The following is a 20,733-nucleotide window of genomic DNA, read 5'->3' on the forward strand; positions in this document are numbered from 1 at the left end:
ATGCTATTATATTTAGCAATTTTGTAATTATTGTATGAGGACAAAGCACGAATTTTGACTTAGTATTAGATGAAATGGAAAATGATACTCTTTTTAAGCAAAACAAAGATTAATAGCGAGTTTCTAGAAGGTAAATAGCTTAGCCTTAATAAACTCTTGTTTACTGCCATATGAGCTTTAAATTGATGTTAAGCAGAAAAAGTAATATAGTGACATCTTGAACTTTATTATTTTTTTTCCTTAAATTCTTTTATTGGTACATTTTAGGTATACAAAACATTTACATTTATCATTGGGTACTTGTACCTCTACATGATGTATCTTTGTTCTCATTTTTTCCACTTTCCCAATCCTCCCCTCACCCCCTCCACCCTCCCCTATTTACAAAGACTTTGTTTCCATTTTTTCCTTTTCTCATAATTTTTCCTCTCCCTTCTTTCCTTTCCCCTTCCCCTCCCACTTCCTCTACTCCTTTGAACCTTTTCTTCTTATTTCAAATTATCAATTATTCCTTTTAATCATTTTAATCCTTATTTACACTTTCAGTTTCTCACACCGGAGAAACCATTCAGTATTTACACATGTGTGTCATATTAATTTCACTTAAGAGTGTGGCCTCAGTATGCATCCATTTAGCTATAAATGTCTCTAGCTTGTCGTTCTTTATGGCTGAGTAGTACTCCATTTATTTATGTATTTATTGGCACTGGGGAAGTACTCCATTTTATACATAAAAATCCACATCTTCTTTATCCAGTTTCCAGTTGATGGGCACTTCAGCTGTTTCCAAGCTTTAGCTATTACAAATTGTGCTGATATAAACATGGCTGGACATATATCATTGTGTATGATTCTTTTAATTCTTTTGAGAAGATAGCCAGCAGGAGATAGCTGGGTCAAATGAGACCTCTAGTCCTAGTTCTTTGAGGTATCTCCATACTGATTTCCACAGTGGTTGTACCAGTCTGCACTCTCACCAACAATGGAGAAGGGTTCCTTTCTCCCCACAACCCTGCCAGCATTTGTTATTGGTTGATTTTTTGATGGCAGCCATTCTTTCTGGGGTGAGGTGGAATTTAAGTGTTGTTTTTATCTGCATCTCTCGATTGACCAGTGATGTTCAACATTTTTTCATATGTTTATTTGCTCCTTTTACTTCTTTGTCTGAGAAATGTCTGTTCATTTCAGATGCCCATTTTTGAATTGGGTTTTTTAATTTGGGGGGTCTGATTTTTTTATTTCTTTATACATTCTAGATAGTAGTCCTTTGTCTGAGGTACAGCTGCTAAAATTTTTTTCCCACATGGTAGGTTGTCTATTAGCTCTGTTGTTGTTTTCTCTTGCAGTGTAGCTTTTTAATAAGATGAGGTCCCAGTTGTTGATTCTTTGTGCTAGTTCCTGTTCTACTGAGGGTATCTTCATAAAGTCTTTTCCTATGCCAGTGTCTTCTAAGAGTTCTACCTATTTTCCAGGAATTTTAGTGTTTCTCTTTTAATATTTAAATCTTTAATCCACTTCGATCTTAGTTTAGTGCATGGTGATAGATATGGTTCTAGTTTTAATCTTTGGCAGGTTGAAATACAGTTTTTCCAACACCATTTATTAAATAGGCTATCTTTCCTCCAGTGAGAGTGGTTGGCTCCTTTGTCAAAGATGAGGTGGCTGGGTATGTCTGGAGTTGTTTCTGCATCTTCTAATCTATTCCACTGATGCTCAGGTCTATTTCTTTACCAGCACCATGCTGTTTTTATCACAGTAGCTTTGTAGTATAGTTTCAAGTTGGAGATTGTGATACCCCCTGCCATGTCTCTGTTACCTAGAATTGCTTTTGCTATTTTAGGTCTCTTCTGGTTCCAAATGAAGTTTTGAATTGTTTTCTCTAGTTCTGTGAAATCTATTGTTGGAATTTCAATCGGCATTGCATTAAATCTATATAGCAGTTTTGGAAGTATGGCCATTTTCACTATATTGGTTCTTCCTATCCAGAACAATGGATGTCTTTCCATTTTCTTATATCCTCTTCAATCTCTTTTTTCAGAGTGCTGTAGTTTTCAGTGGAGAAGTCTTTTTCTTCCTTCATTAGATTGATTCCTAGATATTTCATTTGTTTGGATGCTATTGTAAAAGGAATTATTTCCCTAATTTCTCTCTCAGTGAGTCTGTTATTTATGTACAAGGAGGCTATTGTTTTTTGAGTGTTGACCTTATATCCAGCTACTCTACTGAATCTGTCAATTAAGTCTAGGAATCTTTTGGTGGAATTTGTTGGGTCTTCTATGTAAAGTATCATATCATCAGCAAATAATGACAGTTTGACTTCTTCATTTCCTATCTTTATTCCCTTTATTTCTTTCTCTTTTCTAATTGCTGTGGCTAATGTTTCCAGAAATATATTGAACAGGTGTGGTGATAATGGGCATCCTTGTCTTGTTCCTGATTTTAGCATGAAAGTTTTCAGTTTGTGACCATTTAGTATGATGTTGGTTGTTGGTTTTTCATAGATAGCCTTAATCAGGTTGAGATTAAAACCTTCTATTCCAATTATCTGTAGGGTTTTTAACATGAATGGGTGTTAGATTTTGTCAAATGCTTTTTCTGCATTTATTGAGATGATCATATGGTTTTTTTCCTTGGCTCTGTTAATATAGTGTATTACATTTATTGATTTACATGTATTGAACCATCCTTGCATCACTGGGATAAATCCGACTTGCTCAGATTGTTCGATCTTCTTTAGGACCCTCTGTATTCTATTGGCCAGTGTCTTGTTGAGGACTTTGGCATCTATGTTCATTAGGGAGATTGGCCTGTAGTTCTCCTTTTGAGTTGAGTCTTTCCCTGGTTTTGGAATCATAGTAACACTTGCTTCCAGGAATGAATTTGGAAGTATTGCTACCCTTTCAATTTCCCTGATGAGTTTAAAGAGTAATGGCAATAGTTCTTCTCTAAATGTCTTGTAGAATTCAGCAATAAAGCCATACGGACCTGGACTTTTCTTGGTAAATTTTTAATTACGTTTTCAATTTCACTGATTGTAATTGGGGTGTTTAGAATTTTTATATCTTCTTCATTCAACTTTGACAATTCATTTGTATCTAGGAATTTGTCCATTTCTTCTGTGTTTTCAATTTTATTAGAGTGCAGATTCTTGAAGTAGGTATTGATGATCCTCTGGATTCCTTTCTTTTTTGTTGTTAAATTCATTTATTGGTACATTTTAGGTATACAACACAATTACATTTCGCATTGGGAATTGTACCTTTACATAATGAATCTTGCCTCTTATTTTTTCCCCATTCCTAGCCCTCCCTTCACCCCCTCCACCTTTCCCTATTTACAAAGACTTTGTTTCCATTTTTTCCATTTCTCATCATTTTTCCTTTCCCTTCTTTCCTTTCCCCTGCCCCTCCCACTACGCGTACCCCTTTGGACCTTTTCCTATTTTGCATTATCGATTATTCATTCTAATCATTGGTACATTTTAGATATACAATATAATGACATTCATCATTGGAAATTTACACCTTTACATAATCTCTCTTGGTTCTTATTTTTCACCCTTGCTCAGCCCTCCCTTCAACCCCTCCATTCCTCCCAATTTACAAAGATTTTGTTCCTATTTTTCCATTTTCTCATATTAATCCCATTCCCTTCTATCCTTTCCCCTATCCCTCCCACTTCCTTCCCCTTTTCCCCTTTTCTTCCTATTTCACATGACCTATTATACATTTAGTCCTTATTTACACTTTCAGTTTCTCACACCAGAGAAACTATTTGTATTTATACATGTGTGTCCTATTTATTTCACTTAAGAGTATTGCCTCAATGTGCATCCACTTAGCTATAAATGTTTCTAATTTCTCATTTTTATGACTGAGTAGTACTCCATTTTATAAAAAAACCACATTTTCTTTATCCAGTCTCCAGTTGATGGGCATTTGGGCTGTTTCCAAGTTTTAGCTGTTACAAACTGTGCTGCTATGAACATGGGTGCACATATATCACTGTGGTATGATTCTTTTAATTCTTTGAGGAAGATCCCCAGCAGTGGAATAGTGAGGTCAAATGGGACTTCCAGTCCTAGTTCTTTGAGGTATCTGCATACTGACTTCCACAGTGGTTGCACCCGTCTACACTTCCACCAGCAGTGGAGCAGGGTTCCTCTTTCCCCACAGCCCCACCAGCATTTGTTATTGGTTGATTTCATGGTAAGTGTTTAATTACATTTTCAGTTTCATTGATTGACATTTGGTCATTTACGATTTTTAGGTCTTCTTCGTTCAACTTTGCTAATTCACATGTATCTAGCCATCTGTCCATTTTGTATTTTCCATCTTCTTGGTGTAAAGGTTCTCAGAGTAGGTATTGATGGTCCTCTGGATTTCTGCTGGGTCCGTTGTCATTTCACCCTTTTCATTCCTAATTGCATGGATTTGGGCCTTTTCTTTCCTTTTTCTGATAAGTTTGGCTAAGGGTTTTTCCATTTTGTTTATTCTTTCGAAGAACCAACTCTTGGCTTCATTGATTTTTTTGTATCATTCTTTTAGTCTTCATTGCATTGATTTCTGCTCTGATCTTTGTAATTTCCTCCCTTGGAGGAGCTTTGGGTTTGTCCTGCTCTTCTTTTTCTAGAAGCTTGAGGTTCAGCATCAGGTGGTTTAATTGGGCTCACTCTGTTTTCCTAATATGTGTATTCATTGCTATGAATTTCCCTCGTAAGACTGCTTTTTTCATTGTGTCCCATAGATTCCGATATGTTGTATTGTCATTGTCATTTAATTGAAGGAACTGTCTGATTTCTTCTTTGATTTCCTCTGTGACTCATTGGTTATTCAGAAGTGTGTTGTTCAATTTCCACGTGTTTATGAAATTTTTTGAGTTTCTTTTGCTATGGATCTCCAATTTCATCGCACTATGGTCTGATAATGTACAGGAAATAACTTCAATTCCTTTGCACTTACTTAAACATGTTCTCTGTGTGAGTATGTGGTCTATTTTGGGGAATGACCCATGTGTAGCTGAGAAGAATATGTATTCTGATTTTGTGGGGTGGAAGTCTCTGTAAACATCTGTTAAATTCATTTGTTCAAGAGTTCGATTGAGTTCTAGTATTTCATTACTTATTTTTAGCGTAGTTGATCTATCTGTGACAGTGGGGTGTTGAGGTCCCCTACTACAATTGTATTAGTGCATATATGACTTTTCATGTCTGTTAGTATTTGTTTTACATAGTTGGGTGCACTAGTGTTTGGTGCATAGATATTTATGATTGTCATCTCTTCCTTTTGAATTGTTCCCTTTACAAGGATGTAGTGTCCTTCTTCGTCTGTCTTAATCAGTGTTGGTTTGAAATCTACTTGATCTGCAAAGAGGATAGCTGCTCCTGCTTTTTTTTTGGGTTCGTGTCGCATGGAGTATTGTTTTCCACCCTTTAACTTTCAGTCTATGAGTTTCCTTTTGAATTAGGTATGTTTCTTGTATGCAGTATATTGTTCGATTTTGCTTCTTGATCCATTCTGCCAGTCTATTTCTTTTGATTGGTGAAGTGAGACCATTAATGTTGATGGTTGTAACTGAAATGTATTGACTTGTCATTGCCATGACTTTTTCTTTTTGTTGGGTTCTCCCCCTTTCCATTTAATTTCTTGTCATGCCAGATGGGTTCATTCTGCTTTGCTTCCTGGGGTTGTGATCCTCAATGTCTGTTCCTAGGATATTGTGTAAAATTCTTTGGAGTGCTGGTTTGGTATTCACGAAGTTCCTAAGGTGCTCTTTGTCATGAAAGTGTCTTATTTCTCTGTGAATTTTGAAAGATAGTTTTGCAGGGTACATCAATCTGGGTTAGAGGCTGTTTTCTTTTAGGGCTTGGAATATGTCACTTCAAGCTCTTCTTGCCTTCATGGTTTGTGTTGAGAAGTGTGCTGTGATTCTGATGGGCTTTCCTTTGTATGTGATTTGTTTCTTTTCTCTAACTGCTTGTAGAACTTTGTTCTTCTGTTGAGTTTCTGGAATCTTAATAGTTATATGCCTATGTGTAAATTATTTTTGATCAAGGCTGTTTGGAGTCCTATATGCCTCACTTATCTGTATATCAAGGTCTTTTCCCCTGCTTGGGAAGTTTTCTGCCATCATTTCTGTGAAGAGTTTTTTTTATGTCATATGCACTCCTGTTTCTTCATTGACTCCAGTCAGTCTTATGTTATTCTTCTTTGCATCATCTAGCAGCTTCTGGATTGATTTCTCATGTTCCCTTCTAATTTTGAAGCAATTTTTCTTTTCCTGGTCACTAATTGCAATGTTATCTTCTATATCTGAAATTCTGTCCTCACATTGGCTCATTCTGCTGTGTAGACTTTCAATGGAGTTTTTCATGTCCTAGAAATCTATTTTCATCTGTTTTATGGATTCCATTTGTTTCCTATGTTTGGATTCCATCATGTTTCTCATCTCCTCTCTAGATTTATTAATCCTGTCTTGTACTAGGGGCACAATTTCTCCTGTTATCTGAGAAATTATTTCTGATTTCATTATTTCCAGATCCCCTTTTGTTGCCAGTTCAGTGGGTCCAGGTGGTTGAGTATCAGAGTATTCCATCTCATTTCCTTTTGGGGTTGCTGTAGGTGATCTGGAAGTCTGGTTTTGAGACTTATTTATGTGTTTTCTCATTTTGATGGGGCATGTGGGGGGCTGTTGACGCCTTCTCGGATTACCTCCTCTGAGCTGGGAGAGGTGGGACAGGGGCCGGGAGCAGTGGGTAGGCATGGTGGCCCAAAAGCCCTTTCCTGTGGGCTGAGAGCAGCGGGAGGAATGGTGGCTGGGAAGCCCCTTCCTCTGGACCAGGAGCAGTGGGACGGTGGCTCAGAAGCCCCTACCTCTGGGCTGGGAGCGGCGGGAGGGATGGTGGCCCAGAAGCCCCTTCCTCTGGGGTAGGAGCGGCAGGACAGATGGTGGCCCAAAAGCCCTTTCCTGTGGGCTGGGAGTAGCAGGAGGGATGGTGGCTATTAACACTGATGGTTATAATTGATAGATATTGACTCATCCTTGTCATGATTTTTTACAGTTATTGGCTCTTTTATTTTTTATTTTTCCCCCTTTCCATTTAGTTTCTTGCCTTGCCTGGTGGCTTTGCTCTGTTGGGCCTCATGGAATTGTGACTTTCAGTGTCTTTTTCTAGGATATTGTTTAGAATTGTTTGGAGTGCTGTTTTCATCTTCATGAAATTTGTTAGGTGTTGTCGTGGAAGCATCTAATTTCCCCATCCATTTTGAAAGATAATTTTGCAGGAAACAACAGTGTAGGTTGAAAGTTATTTTCTTTTAGGGCTTAAAATACTTCACTCTAGGCTCTCCTTGACTTGAGAGTTTGTGTTGACAAGTCTGCTGTGATTCTGATGGCCTTTCCTTTGTGTGTGATTTGTTTCTTTTCTCTAACTGCTTGTAGGAATTTGTTCTTCAGTTGGGTTTCTGGGATGTTGACTATTATATGTTTAGGTGTAGATTCTTTTTTTTTGGCTTGTCACTCGTTGGAGTTTGTTGCTTAGAACCCTTATGGAATGATTGCTTCTTAGAGGTGTCTTCCAGATACAGGTGGTCTTTAGTGTTTGAGTCTCTAATAACTCTGAGGCTGTCTCATGTTCATTATACATGGAAGGATAACTGATCAGATAAATCACAACACCTTGGCCCAAGTGATACAATCAGCAACACCATAGCATCAAGCACAGCTTATAAAATGACAATTTGTGAAAGTTATTAATCTATCACCCTTAACTATGTAAATTAAATCAGAATCAACCAGCCCAACATATGTTTATTGTCAATATACTCTTCAATATAGCAACTTTACCCTTCGGGATGGGGCTTTAGAAGGAGTTGGGGAGGGGTAGATAGGTAGAAGGATAGGGAAAGGTTAGCAGTGAGGCCAGAGGACACAGGGTGATCACTCAAACTCTAAGAAACTGTTGAAGACAAGAGAACAACCTAACAGCAATAGGTAGAAAGTGTATTTACTTTCCTTTAAAACTAATGCCAATCGAGAGAGGGAAAAAGAGAGGAAAGGAAAAATAAAGTGGTAATCTGAATTAGGGCCATAACAGGAACAAAAAGGGAGATGAAGAACAATGTGGGACAGCAAGAGAATTAGAGAGTGAGAGAGAAAGAAAAGAGAAAAGAGAAAAGAAAATCAAAAGAAGAGAAAAGAAAAATTTAACAAGAGTTGAAAAAAAATTAAAAATAAGGTCAAAAATAATTTTGAAAATAACAAATAAAAAATAAAATGAAGGGCCTCCTTCAGGGTATGTCTCTGCTGTCACAATAGACAATGTGGGCAGCAGTGTGCAGATATAAGTCAATGAGTTTTAGCAAGCCAGTAGCAGACCTGTGAGATCCAGGCAGATTTCTGGCTGCAAGTCCCAGGTTGACCTCCCTGTCCTCCTGCAGGGTTGAGCTCTGCAAGGTTCTACTGCAGGTTCCAGCTGCCCTTCCTCTGAAGATAGTCCAGGTTCCGGTGGGAGGTAATGATCCCTCCAACTTACCAAGTACGGTGGTCTGGTGTACCTTCATTGCAGGGTTTCTCTTCACTTTTCCAGTGGGCTTAAGTTTTCATCAAGGAGGCTGAGAGAGGCCCTCTTTCTGTTGTTCACTTCTGGTCTATCTTCTGGAGCTCAGGACAATGGCCTTTATGACCCTCTGTGCCTCTGTAGTGTGGAACAAGGTACTGGCACAGCCAGGAGGCCGGCGGGGTGGGGGGGCATGCTGCAGGGGCCCACAAGGCTAAGCTGGTTTCTGGGGGGTGGGGTGCAGGCTGGATGGACCACTTGGCCAAGGTCCTCACTGTCTGCTTGCTGGTAGCTGGGGGCACAGGCGGGACCATCTTGAACTTTAAAAGGGTGGTTTCTAATGTGAGAAATAACCTATGTGGTTTGAGGTTTTGTTACTGTTGTTATTTGATTGGTTTAGTTTTGAAACAATCTGTGTCATCCTTTTGAAATCCAGAATTTGTTGTTAACTAGAGAGTTAAAATCGTGATTCATGTCCCCTAATTTCTATTTTTTTCCTATTTTTATACTCTTTCTCTATTTGTCAGTACCTTCACTTGAGAGCAGGCAGAAGTATACAAATAAAATTTGCTTTATTCTGCTATTTATTGCATTATAGGAGAAATTAAAACCATTGGCAAGACTTACTATTTTTGTGATATAAAAAATAGGCATTGTTGAGGCACACAATATCCTTTGTGTACCCACATGTGTGGATTAGCTATAGACTAAGTTATCTGTTCAATAGGTGATCAGAGATCATTTCAAATCACCAATACAATTTCTTAAAATTCATTATATATCATATTATATCCATGTCATTCTTTTTAAATTTGTCAATAATATCTAATTTCAGCTGTTGCTTGGTATCTGTGGAGGATTTGTTTTCGGACCTCCTATGGGTACCAAACTTTGCATACATTGAGGTCCCTTGCATAAAATGATTTTGTTTGCATATCTTCCTTCCATCTTTAAATCATCTCAAGATTATTTATGACTACCTATGCAGTGTAAATTCTATAGAAGTAACTGCTATATTGTATTCTTTAAGGAATAATGATAAGGAAAAAGTCTGTACACATTCAGTGCAGACACAGTTTTTTCCAAATATTTTCAATCTGTGGTTGGTTGAATTTATGGATGACTGTACTGTTACAGAATATTACTGCCCTTCCAATGAGGAAAAAGTTCCTGAGATTGAGTACAAAAATACGATTATAGCCTTAAGAGATACAGAATGGCTTTAGACAGTTTATTAAGAATTATAATTACTCTTAAATACTAATATTATTATTTAACATGGGTAATACTTTATCCAAAAATGTTTTTATTTACACTAAGGGAGTGATAGTTCAGTGTTAAATTAGAATAGGGAGTTATGGAATTAGAAGGTTAGGTATGTCCATATTTGTCTGTTATCTGGGAAATATGGTGTATTTACCGATACTCTCCCAAACTTGTCTCAAAGTTTTCCATTTCAGTATCTTTTCAAATCATGTTTACCAATCCTCTCAATAAATTGCTTGAGTGTTTTGTTGTTGTTCAAACATTTAAAGTGCTAGTCAAAAATGTAAGCTAGGGTCAGGTATTAACTCAGTGGTACGAGTTTGATCCCCAGTACCAAAAAAAAAAGTGTAAGGTAGACAGGAAGCCTTAGGGGTTGAATACCTAGTTAAAGGCTTAGAGAAGGAGAAATTCTGAGAACCACTAAAGGTTCTTATTGGAAACACAGATTGCTTAAAACACATTGAAAATTTATTTATTTATTTAGTCCCTCCAACTCTCTTTATTTTTATTGTGACAATTAAACACGTTTTTGCCAGGTGACAAAGGCTGCAGCCAAGCTCATGGCCGCTGGACACTGTATCATTGGCGACTCAGGTCGATCCATCATGCCTGTGGCCTCTTACTCTACTTTTCAGTCCCTTAGCCTTCTGAAAGTTTATTTTTACCATGGCTATTTCAGACTAGCTAACTCAGAAGTCAGTATAAACATGGCAATTGTAACAGCTTCATGTTGTATATTTTCTTAAGCTACTGTTTCCAGAAAACTCTCCCTTACAGTTGGAAACCTTTATACTGGAAAAGAGGCAAAAAGAATCAGAAGGTGTTCTAGGTATTTTCTTGCAGGATTCCCTCTTGTTTTTTCCATATGTGACATAATCAAGCTGGCATTTTTAGCTTTTCTTACTCATAAACTTTGCCTTATTTTCTTACAAAAGAGAATTAAGATATCTATTAATTGATTCCCTTAGAAATATTGTTTTCATATCTATGACATGACAATCTAGCCTTAAACTATATGATCTGTGAGGAAGAAAATGAAATGTAAGTTCCATAAAAAACTATGTAAAAACTACTAGAATGATATATCAAATGCATTTACTTCCTCATCAAGTTTTTATAAAGTGTCTATTACATACCTGGCAATGTTATAGGAACTAATAAAACAAGCGAGTCTTCTAAATTTACTGAGCTTATATTCTAATGATTTGATAGATCATAAACAAACATCTAATATAATGTCAGGTGGTGGTAATAACAATGGAAAAACTGACCCAAATAACATTAAAAATCCTAAGTCATCTGGATTTTCACTAGTTGTGTATTCCAGCCAAATGAAATGGTACAGTGGAAGGAATAGCTTAGGGGATATTCCAGCAGTGGTATTTCTCTGCGTGGTGATACTGTACACTGAGATGGGGAGCATCTATTATGCTTTAAGAGAACAGTAGATTCAGGGAATGGAGGTAGAATCAAGACTTTCATTTTTGATCTATTAAGCTTGAGATATTTATTTGTCATCTGTGTAGATATTTTAATTAGGCAGGGAAAAATTAGATATATTCATTGCTGTTGGATTGACTTTCTTCTGGGAATTGAGTATAGAGAAAAGGATTCAGGTCTGTAGGACTTTAACAATAATAGATTCAGAAGAGGCAACTACCATGACTGTATAGAAGAAAAAGAAGTAAATAACCCACAGTTAATCATTTTTAAATGACAAGGTATTAAAACTTTGTATAACTGTTATTATAAATTTGAGATCTATACAAAAATATATGATGAAAAGTGATTTTAAAATACACAGAAAATCTAAATTGATTATTAACCATTAATAATAAATGAAAACATTGTCAAAGACTTTAAAATTGTACGAAGTACAGATTATTTTACCAGTGAATTTATTTAGGACTGCAAGAAACAGATAATTACTATTTTATATGAGAGAAGAAGAAGAAGAAAAGTGCCTCAATTTTTTCAGTAATCAGCATAAAATGATTTAAAATACAAGCCACAAAAATAATTTGAATAATTAAAGGTAAATCATAATGTAAAAATTATAAATAAAAATTAAACAAAAATTTTAAAATGAGTGTTAAAGGTACAAATGAACAGATAATTAATATTAAAATTGCTTAAAGCTGTTCAGTGCTTTAAAAGATCAAATGAGAAAATAAATGAGTATTTCAAAAGATACTAAAAGGATACTGTATTTTTATGTCAGCATCTATTCCTACTAAACCTTTCTATTTGTAAATGACAAATTCAGGAGGCAGAAAGTCAGGGATACAGTTGAACTGAGTGGCACCATTAATCAACTGGATCTAATTTATATTCATAGAACATTTCAACCAATAACAGCAGAATACACATTCTTCATAAGCTCATACAGTACATTGAGCAAGACCAACCATACTGTAGATAATCAAACACTCTTTACCAATTTTTAAAGAGATAGAAATCATAATAAAACTTGTTCTCAGAACACATGAAATTAGAAATCATTAACAGAAAGATTGCTAAGAAATCCCCCAATACTTGTAGATTAAACAGTACTTGTAGATACCAAGAAAAAATGGGATTAAGAAAATTTCACAGGAGGAATTAAAAAATATTTTCTTTTAAGTGAAAATGAAAATAAAACTCATCAAAACTTTTGAGATGGGGTGAAAGCATTATTTAGAAGGAAATTTATAGCATTAATAGCATATATTAGAAAAGAAAAAAGAGTTAAATTCAATAACCTAAGCTTCCCTTTAAGAAACAGGAAAAAGAAGAGCAAATTAAATCCAGTAAGCAAAAGGATAGAAATAATAAAAATAAGAGTACAAATCAATGAAAATGAAGATAAAAACACAATATTGAAAATCAACAAAATCAAAAGCTGATTCTTAGAAAATAAAATAAAATTATTAGACTTTGAGCCAGGCTCACAAAGGTAAAATGAAAGCAGACACTAATTACTAATACTGATATACTAATAAATGAAAAGAGACACCATCATGAATGATCCTATTCATGGTCATGAAAAGAATAATAAAAGAATATTCTGTACAATTCCTTACAATTTGAAAACCTACATAAAATAGATCAATTCCATGAATGACAATGTGTTAATGAGGTTTTCTAAATACCTGAGATAATCAACTTAAAATGAAGAAAGGTTTATTTGGCTCACAGTTTTGGATATTTGAGCCCATGACTGATTAGTTCCATTGCTTTGGGCTTGGGGTGACACACAAATACATCAAGGAGTTCATATGTGGCTGAGGATGCTGCTCACCATATGCTGGCTCTGAAGTGAAAAAAGAGAGACAAGTGGCCAGGATCCTACTATACCCTTCAAAGATACACCCTCAGTGACCTGACTTCTCACCAGGCTTCAAGTTTCCACCACCTCCCTGGAGTTCCACAGGGTGTGGGGACCAAGCCTTCAACACATGGGTCTTTAGGTGAAGAGGAGACATAGGATCGATCCAAACTATAGCAGATACAATCTATCAAATTTCATATAAGGAGAAATAGATAATCTGAATATCCTTGTATCTCTTAAATTGAATCAGTAATTAATAACCTTCCAAAACCAAAAGTAGCAGGACAAGATGGGCTAATTCTACCATTTAGGGCTGAAATTACAATTCTCTAAAATATTTTCCAGAAAATAGTAGTAGAAAAAAATATTTGTGCACTCATTTCATGAGGCAGGCCTGACCCTATATCATAACCAAATGTTACAAGAAGAGAAAATTATAGACCAAGATTGATTATGAACATGGATTCAAAAATCTTCATAAAATAGCAAATTAAATGCAACAGTGTATAAGAATTATATGCTACAACCAAGTGAGATTTATTGTAGGTCTGCAAGACTGGTTCAGCATTCAAATATTAACTTGTAATCCATCATATCAAAAAAGTAAAGAAGAAATAGTTATATAATTACATCAGTAGATGTAGAAAATACTCAATTATGATAAAAACAGCAAAGTAAGATAGCAGACTAATTTCCTTCACTTGATAGGAACATCTAGCATACTTAATGGTGAGGTATTTTACAGCTAAGATCAGGAACAGGGCTGGGGATTTAGCTCAGTGGTTCCAGTGCCTGCCTTGCAAGCGCAAGGTCCCGAGTTCAATTCCTGGTACCAAAAAAAAAAAAAAAAATCAGGAACAAGGCAAAACTCTTCTCTTCCACCACTACTAATCAATATCCATAAGACAAGATAAATAAAAGACATACCATCGGAGAAGGAAGAAGTAAAACTGATTTTGCAAGTAATGTGATAGATTATATAGAAAAATTAAAAAGAAATAACGAACTTAACTATAGGAAGTAATTATAACAAAGTTCAAGATATGAGTTTAATATATAAAACTCAATAGCTGTTTCGTTTATACTATTAATGAACAACTGGAATTTGAAATTAAATACACAATACCATTTACATTAGCGACAAAAAATAAAAATAAAAATAAATTATTCAGCAGTCTAACAAAATACAGGATGTATCTGAGGACAACTACAAAACTGATGAACAGAATCAAAGAAGATCTAAATAAATGGGGATATTTTCCTTGTTTATGGATAGAAGTATTCAATATTATGAATATTTCGGTGTTCACAACTGGAAATAGTAGATTTTCTGTAATCTCTTACAAAAATATCACCAGATTATTTTGTGGATCCTTACCATTTATATGGACAGCAAAATACCTAGAGTAGTCAACAAAATAGTGAAGAAGAACAAAGTTGGTAGACTGATGCTACCTGAGTTCAAGACTGAACAATAGTAGAGGGGGAAAAAAAAGCTATGGTATTGTTGGAAAGAATAGGCAAGTAGATCAATGAGACAGAATTTTGAGCCCAAAACTAAACCTGTACAAATGTAGAATTTGACAAGAAGGAAAAGCATTTTAGAGATAAGAAGAGATGGAGGGATGGGGAGAGAGGGAAGAGGAAGGGATGTAAAAATTAAAATGTGCTATGTAGTAATTTTGTACTGAAAACATGTACTAATAAAAATAAAAGTTAAAAATAAACAAATACAACTTAATGGAGAATAGAGTTGAACTTTTCAACAAATACTACAGTAATAGGTAGACATCTCCATGCCAAACTGAACAAAAAAAAGCAATAACAAACTTGACTCAGACCTTTTCATTTTCAGTTAATAAAAAAATTAACTGAAAATGTAAATTCTGACTGAACACAGAAGTGTAGAACTCATAGAAGATAGCATAAAAAAATATAGATGACTTTAGGTTGGCATTGTATATTTTAGATACAATACTGAAAGCATGATCCATAAAAGAACATTGATTAATTGGACTTGGTTAAAATTAGAAACTTTTGTTCTGAGAAAAACACTGAAAAAGAAAAGACAAGACATACACTGGGAGAAGATATTTGCAAAACAGGTAATAAAGGACATGTATCCAAAGTATACAAAGGACTTACAAAACTCAATAATAACAAAAGAAACAAATCAATTTAAAAATGAGTGAAAGTTCTGAACAAATCCCTCACCAAAGAAGACATACAAATGGCAAATTAATATTTAAAAATGTGCCACACTGTGTGCACTGATCTATATCTCTAACCCTTTTTTATTTGAGATAAGATCTTGCTAAGTTGCCCAGGCTAGGCTCAAACTTGGGATCTTTCTTCTTCACCCTCCCAGAGTGTCAGAATTATAGGTATGTACCACTATGACTAGCTTGATCAATTGATTTTTGACCAAGTGGTCAAAATATACACAAAGAAGAAAGGACAGTTTCTTTAATAATTGAAGTTGGGAAGACAAATTAGCCATGTATGTGAGAATTAAAATTGTCTGTATCTCACACCATATTAAAAATCAACTGAAAATGTATTACAGCTAAAATGTAAGAACTTGAAACTATATACCTTCTCAAAGAAAACATAGAGGAAAAGCTCCATGACATTGGCCTGAGTAATGATATTTTTATATATAACTATAAAGACTTTGACAAAAGTAAAAATAGGTGAGATTATGTCAAACTAAAAAGGTACTACCCCCAAGAAACAAAAATTAAGAGACAACCTATATTTGATTAAAGGATTAATCCAAAATTTAGGCTGTTGCAGTGGTGTACACATATAGTATCAGCTACTCAGGAGGCTGAAGCTGGAAGTATTGCTTCCAAGTTCAGTAGTTCAAAACCAGCTTGGGCAGTGTAGTAAGACCCTATTTCAGAATAAAACAATGACAGCTCCTCTCAAAGAACTAAAAAAAATAAGAAAAAAATCCAAAATCACAAATTTATAAGAAACTCAGACAAGTCTACAACCAGATACCACATAGCCTAATTAAAAAAAAAATGAATAGAGGACCTCAATAGACATTTCTCAGACATACAAATAAGATATACAGCAGGCATATGAAAAAATGCTCAGTATCTGTAGTCATCAGAGAAATGCAAAATAAAATTGTAATGAAATACCACTTTATACCTGGTAGAAAGCAACGTGGAAATTCCTCTAAAAATTAAAGTAGAACTAACATGATCCACCAATCCCACTACTTGATATAGGTCTAGAGAAAATGAAATTAGTATGTTGAAAAGAGATCTGAACTCCCACATTTTATTAAAGCACTATTCCCAGTAGCCAAAATATGGAATTAACCTATGTGTCCAGTACATAGGATAAAGAAAATATGGTATGTGTACACAGTGGAATACTGTTCAGCCTTAAGAAAATCAAAATCTTGTCATTTTTTGCAATTTGGACTAACCTTGAAGACATTATGTTAAGTGAAGTAAGGCAGGCACAGAAAGACAAATACCTCATGATTTCACTTAATCTATATGTGGTATCTGAAAAAATTGATCTTGTGGAAGAAAAGAGCCAGACTCGTTTCCAGGGAGTTGGGGAGGGGTCAGGGAAGGGTTGGGGAGTTTTTTTTTGGGGGGGGAGGTTAATCAAAGGACAAAAAATTTTAGATAGGAATTAGTTCAAGAAATTTATGGAACAATATGGTGACCATAGTTATTAATGATGGTTTATGTTCTTGAAAAATCTCTGAGAGTGTAGATTTTGTGTCCTTACTACAAAAATGACAAATATGTGGGGGATTGCATATGTTCATTAATGTATTTTAATTAGCTCAACATGTTAATAGCTCCATTTAGCCTTTCCACAATATATACATATTTCAAAATGCCATTTTATACATGAGAAATACATAATTTTGTCAATAACATATTTAAAACATATAGTACATAAACATGCTCAATTATTGTGTTATAGTATATAAATATATTATAAAATTACATAGATATTAAATAAGTTAAAATGTAAAGGAGGGTGCAAGTTAAAGAGAAATTTATAAGGCTGAATTTATAGCCTTCCTTTTCTGACTGTGAAGGACAGAATGGAATCCAGTGTATTGCTTAGATCTACACCTGGTCTGAAGTGAACAGTGAACAGTAAAATGAGTCTGGACCTCAGCCTTCTGATTTCAAAGTTTCTTAATGTCAGTAATGTTCATGAAGCAATTAGATGCAGAGTTCTTGAAATATAATGCATTTGGAGTAGATCTATATTGAAGGCAGAAATCTTGGAGGCCATAGAAATTAATTAGGTGACCCAGAAGAAATGAGAAAACTTGAGACCAGAGTCGGGGGAAAAATACAGCCACAAGTAGACTTTTCCATAAAAAGTCATAGGAAGACAGATGTTTTCTTTCTTTTCCCTTTTTTTCCTTCTTTCCTTTCTTCCCTCCTTCCTTCCTTCCTTCCCTCCCTTCCTTCCTTGGTGCTAGAGGTCAAATACTCAGCCATATGCTTTCCTCATAAACATTGTACCACTGAACTCTACCCCTAGCTTAGGAAGACAGAGTTTTAAGTAGAGAATGTTTAATAAAGATTAAGTAAAATCAGAGTGAAAAATAAATATTCGATGTGGTAGCAAGTAGGTCATGGCTTCTGAAGCTGTCCCTGTTGTCAGATTTTTGGTATTAGCATTCTGACTGTCCCGGTGTAATATACACACCTGTCATATATATATATGACAGATGTGTGGATATATCATATATAATGTGCAATATATATCATACATATATATTATATATATATGACAACAAGTCCCATAATACTTCTTTTTTTATTTTTTAATTTTTTTCCCCATTAACTTTATTGGTACATTTTAGGTGTAAAATACAGTTACATTCATCATTGGGATCTTGTACCATTACATGACTATATTGGTTCTTTTTTTTTTCCCCTTCCCTTGCCCTCCCTTCACCCCTTTGATCCTTCCCTATTTGCAAAGACTTTGTTTCCATTTTTTTCCTTTTCTCATATTTTTTCTATTCCCTTTTTACCTTTCCCCTACCCCTCCCAATTCCCCTGCTCCTTTAGACCTTTTCTTCCTGTTACACAATATCAGTTATACATTTTTAAAATTACAATATCAAGATCTAGGAGACATTACCACAGATTTTACAAAATTTAAAAGGATATAGAAAGCATATTTCAAAAATCTGTTTTGAAATAAATTGACAACTTCTAAGAAGTACCTTGGAAGACAAATTAATGAAACTAACTCTGGAGGAAATATAAAATTTGAATAGCACCTATTAAAGAAAGTATATTCCTAGCTTGAAAACCTACCTATATGACAACAACAGGCTCATATACATTTTAACTGATAAATTATATCAAACCATTAAAGCAGAAGAAAGAAGGAACACTTCTCCCCTCATTTTAGGAACTCAACATTGTGCTAATCCTAAAACTGGATAAAGATAATAGAAGAAAAAGTATGAACATAGATAGAAATTTGTTTAACAAAACAAAGTATTAGAAGTCAGATCTGGCAGTATGTAAAAAGTGGTTTTGTTATAGGGATGGTAGTATTGGTTCAGCATTGGAAGATCCACCCCCAAAAGTCATCATTTTAACGAGGAAAGGAAAAAGCCATATGATCCTGTCACTAGTTGGAGAAAAAGTATTGGACTAAATTCTACAGCTGTTCATGGTAAAAGCTATCAGGAGACTAGAAGTAGAACAGAACCTTCTCAACAGATTAAAGACATGTATTCCATACTTCCAGTGAGAATGGCTTATATGAATGGAGAAGATACAATGCTTTCTCCTTAAGGAGGAGAACAAGGGTAGATATGCTTACTCTTTATCTGTCCATTAAACTTTGAAACCTAGTCCCCAGCAAAATAGTCTGGCAATAAAATGACACAATTAGGATAGGATTGGCAAGGTAGAAGCAAAATCTTTATATGTAGATGAAATGATCATCTACAGAGAAAATACTAAGAAATCTCTAGGAGCCCCTAGAACTTGTACTTGAATTTAGCAGGATTAGAAAACGCAAGGTATATATAAAAATTCAGGTCTGTGTATACTTGCTATAAATGAAGAATTGGATATTGAAATTTAAAATTTATGTAGGAGTACAAAGGACCTAGAAAAGTTAAAAACAAAAACAGTGTTGGAAGACGTTTAGTACCTAATTTTAAGACTTCTTCTAAAGCTACAGTAATCAAGGCTGTGTTGTTGTAAGGAAGGACATATAGATCATTGGAATAAAACAGAATCTAGAAATAGAACCACACATGTATGGTAAACTGAGCTTTGAAAGATTGTATAACATTAGCATTTTATAGAATATAAACTCATTTTCAAGAGCTGAGGAAGAGATAGTGTTCTCAGCAAATGGCACTAGAACACCTGGTATCCGTCTGTAAAAAATTAACTTCACTTTATTTACATACATGAAAATAACTTGAAGGGATCTATGAACCTAAGTAAGAAAGCCTAAAAGTATAAAACTTTAAGAAGAAATTATAAGGGAAAATATTTATGAATTCAGGGTAGGCAAGAACTACCTAGAATACAAAAGACATGATGTATAAAAGAAAAAAAATTGATAAATGAGATTCCATCAAAATTTAGAACTTTAAATGACATCATTAAAATGAAAACTAGTCCTTAAACAGACCATATTTCCAATGCATGTACCCTATGTCCAGAATATATAAAGAATTCTTAGAACTCATTAATAGACAACCCAGTTAGAAAGTAGACATAAGAAGATGATAAATAGCCAGTATAGCACAAGGAAAGGTGTGCAACTCTAGAATCAGAAAAATACTAATCAGTACAATAATAAGATTGAATTATACACTCATTAGGGAGATGAAGTTAAAAGTTTTAAAAGCCTTGTCATGACCTTTTCTTTTTGTTGGATTCTCCCCCTTTGCGTTTAATTTGTCACACCCAATGGATTCATTCTGCTGGGTTTCCTGGGGTTGTGATCCCCATTGTCTTTTCCTAGGACATTGTCTAAAATTTTTTGGAGTGCCGGCTTGGTATCCATGAAGTTCCTGAGGTTCTCTTTATCATGAAAGTATCTTGTTTCTCCATCAATTTTGAAAGATAGTTTTGCAGGGTACATCAATCTGGGTTGGAGGCTGTTTTCCTTTAGGGCTTGAAATACATCACTCCAAGCTCTTCTTGCCTTGAGGGTTTGCATTGAGAAGTCTGCTGTGATTCTGATGGGCTTTCCTTTGTATGTGATTTGTTTCTTTTCTCTCATTGCTTGTAGAATTTTGTTCTTCTGTTGGATTTCTGGAATCCTAACTATTATATGCCTATGTGTAGATTTTTTTGATCAAGGCTAGTTGGAGTCCTATATGCTTCACTTATCTGTATGTCAAGTTCTTTTCCCCTCCTTGGGAAGTTTTCTGCCATCACTTCTGTGAAGAGTTTTTTAATATCATCTGCACTCTCTCTTGTTTCTTCATTGACTCCAATCAGTCTTATGTTATTCTTCTTTGCATCATCTAGCAGCTGCTGGATTGATTTCTCGTGTTTCCTTACAATTTTAAAGCAATTTTTCTTTTCCTCCTCACTAATTGCAATCTTATCTT

At 34.9% G+C, this 20,733-nt stretch overlaps 1 protein-coding gene across 11 annotated transcripts in view; it reads left to right on the forward strand.

The window, feature by feature from the left end:
* Nucleotides 1-20,733, forward strand: part of Exoc6b (exocyst complex component 6B) — a 721,832-nt gene that overhangs the window by 390,242 nt on the left and 310,857 nt on the right. The window lies entirely within an intron of this gene.

The sequence above is a fragment of the Heterocephalus glaber genome, unplaced genomic scaffold, assembly GCF_053883595.1.
Source record: "Heterocephalus glaber isolate CG9 unplaced genomic scaffold, H.glaber_assembly_v1.0 deba00001456, whole genome shotgun sequence".
Classification (NCBI taxonomy): Eukaryota; Metazoa; Chordata; class Mammalia; order Rodentia; family Bathyergidae; genus Heterocephalus; species Heterocephalus glaber.